This window comes from Phyllostomus hastatus, unplaced genomic scaffold (assembly GCF_019186645.2).
Source record: "Phyllostomus hastatus isolate PE091 unplaced genomic scaffold, TTU_PhHast_1.1 phas_contig_196, whole genome shotgun sequence".
NCBI lineage: Eukaryota > Metazoa > Chordata > Mammalia > Chiroptera > Phyllostomidae > Phyllostomus > Phyllostomus hastatus.
The window spans coordinates 31,690,908-31,693,973 of record NW_025333709.1 but is presented as its reverse complement, the minus strand read 5'-3'; the positions used below and the strand labels follow the sequence as shown (position 1 = coordinate 31,693,973).

Genomic DNA, 3,066 nt, shown 5'->3' with positions numbered 1-3,066 from the left:
ACCCCCTCTCTGCCTCATTTCTTCGTCTATAAAACACGAATAACATGAAATCCAAATTTCATGTTGCTCCACAAATTCGGGATACATCAGAGAACAGAATAAAGATCCTTGTTTATGAGGCTTCTAGTCTAGCAAGGGTAGGGGGATGGGAGGCAAGCAAAAAACCATAAATATAATAAAATAAATATATGATACATTAGAAGTTCCATGTGCTGAGAAAAATAGTAGTGCAGGGTAAGCATTCCAAAGGCAGAGTCGGGTGGTACGCGGGGGTAGGGGGGGTGGGGATGGGTTGCAGTTTTACACAGGATGGACAAGGGTAGACAGTACAGGCCTCATTGACAAGGTGACGCTTGAGCAAAGATTTGAAGTTGATGAGGGGGTAAGCCCTGTGTAGAGACAGAATGTTCTAGGCAAAGGGAACAGCCAGTACAAAGGCCAGAGGGCAGAAGTATGCCAGGCATGCTTAAGAGCAAAGAGCAAAGAAGCCAGTGTGTCTTGGAAGGGGAGCAGTAACTGCAGAACAGGTTGTGTAGGACCTTGAGGCTATTGTCAGAACCAGCAGTGAGCCGGGAAGCTCGTCTGACCAGATAGCCCACTGGCGGGTGGTGTGGTGAGGGGGGAGCGTAGGGGTGACTAAGGAGAACTAGAAGCAAGTTTGTGTGCTGATGATCCAGTTGTTCAAATGATCAAGTTGAGTGAATATTGAGGATGAAAGAAAGAGGAGGAAAAGTGGGTACAGGGGTGTGCGTGAGTGGGTGAAGGGGATCGGCTCTAGGTGGGCTCACAGCAACAGGCCGAGTGACAGCGCCTGTGGGTGGAGGTGCAGGGAGATGGGTGGATGTGGCTGAAGTTTCCATCCAGTTCTCTCAAGTTTCTTAAGAGAAGTAGGAAGCAGAGTCATCAGCTGAGAGGAAGGGGGAGAAGAAAGTATGAACTTGTTCTCCAGGAGAACAGGCCAGTAAATGGACTGAGGCAGCATTAAGGGCCCACGTAAGGGTTAATGACCATGAACTCAAAATGAGGTCAGTCAGCACAGTTGCTTTTCACCACCAGACGTATTCAACTCTTCTGGTAAAAAGAGCAGGGGTTTGCCAAGGCCGTGGTTTTGCTAAGCAAGTGTGATGAAGACAGAGGGCCGGGGGCTTCAGGGGTTCCAAAGGGAGCAACTGGGACATGACAGTTTAAGCCTGGGAAGGGCAGGAGAGGGAACCACGAGTACAAACCGGGGAAGGACCGATGGGCCGGAGACCCCGGTGGTTTAGAAGGACTGGAGGACTCGGGGTACTAGGAAGAGTGCACTGGGAGGACAGGAGGTGGAGTCAGATGGCGTGTGCCGAATTCAGACACAAAAGTGGATCTAGAACCTGAGGACAGTATCTGGTGAAAGTACACACCAGATAATAATTAATAGTTAATAGCTATTGTTAGGAGTTCATAATGCCTTATCCAAAAGCTTTGAGACCAGCTATGTTTCTTCTCCAGATTATAGAAAGGCTGTATGGTGCACTGATACCTCTGCTGAGGTGCTGGAAAACTCTCCATCACCGAGCACACTGGTGTCTCCTCTGCACAGGTATGGATATTCGTGTTAAGTGGGGTCAATAGCTTATGCAGCTCAGGCCGGGCTTCAGTATTTAGTAAGTTTTGGCAATGAACTTAAAAAAAAACTAACAACTTTGTTTTTAAGAGCCTTTGCGATTACAGAGTTACAGACAAAGGAAGATGAACCTCAACAGATATTGTGACTAAGCATTTTGAACTTAAGGGAAACCAATTCACTTCTCTATTTCAGTATATTTCTTTTTCAGTATAGAAAGAAGGGCTTTGAGTTTGCAAATTCTCTGGGCTACTTTCAGGCTCAACATTTAATGATTCCTTGATACCCTTCCCTGGATGTTAAAAATAAAAAAATTTTTGTTTTACTAATAAGCTCTCCATAAGTCAATTAGGTAAACAGGCTGGGCCTAAATTTTATATTAATAAAGGAGGTTATTTTTATTGATTATTACAGTCCTGCTTAAACTGATAGTAGCGGAAGAATTTAGAAACTTCCCATATGCAAGGCTAAGAAAAATACAAGTCAGTTACAGGCCACTGAGCATCCGTCAAATTTGTTGAAACCTCTCAGGTCAGTTAGGTTAGAAGGGGGTCAGGCTGAATTCATACGAAGTTTTGATGAAAGCACTTACAAAACACTGCTTTTGTGTAATTAAATTCAAGTTTATTTTCACAACGGCTGAGTGTTTCCCAGTAGCTGTTAAACCACGACGTGCATCGATGACTATGTGAGGCTGATTTTTAATTTAATTCATAACATCATTTGCATATAGTGTTCTTTCAAACCACTGAAGAAAATGCTTGTGCCCTTGAAGTGGAGTCGGGACGTCCCTGCTTCGGTTGCTTCTTCGTATCTCAGCACATCCTGTCTCTGCGCGTAGCTGCCAGCCCGGCTTTGCCAGGTCATCCCAGGCCCCTCGGGCAAGCTCTCCGGGGCGGAGCGCACTTTCCGGAATTCAGCAACATTGTAAAGAATGCAGCAAACAATAAATATGAAGGAATAGAATGTTTTTCATTTTATTTCTTTTCTACAAGTCATGATAAGATAAACCTGTTTTATAAAAACAAAAGAAGAAGAAAGAAAGAAAGAAAATTCATTGGGGGTGAAAAAAAAGGAGATATGCCTGTTTTAAACTGAAAAGGCACCAGGGACATCCTCACCCGTCCTCAGCCCGCACCGCGCCGCTTCCTGTCCACGTATCCACGTATCCAATCACACTGCTACCTGGACTTGGGTTTGATTCAACAGTTTGTTCAAACTTCTTTTACGCGATGGCTTTTGTCCTTCAGGATGCTCTTACCATCTTCCCCTGCCTTTTTGCCTGGCTCAGTGTTACTCAATTTAAACTGCAGCTTTGGCGACCACTTCTTAAGGACGCCTTCCATCCTCAGCCCCACCCCATCCCGAAGACTGGGGGGTGTCCTTCCCCCACGCTCCTGGGGTAATGCTCTGTGTCCCCCCTGCAGTGTGCATCCATGTGGCACCCACGCACCTCTCTTGGTCTC

General features: G+C 45.7%; 1 long non-coding RNA gene across 2 annotated transcripts; it reads left to right on the top strand.

Moving 5' to 3' along the window:
- Positions 1-478: 478 nt before the first annotated feature.
- Positions 479-2,593, top strand: LOC123815587. 2 transcript variants are annotated; one of them, XR_006785144.1, is made up of 3 exons: positions 479-527; positions 1,486-1,576; positions 2,334-2,593. It is a non-coding gene; the product is annotated as an uncharacterized LOC123815587 (long non-coding RNA). The 2 variants fall into 2 exon arrangements; XR_006785143.1 differs by lacking the exon at positions 479-527 and adding an exon at positions 604-732.
- Positions 2,594-3,066: the final 473 nt, after the last annotated feature.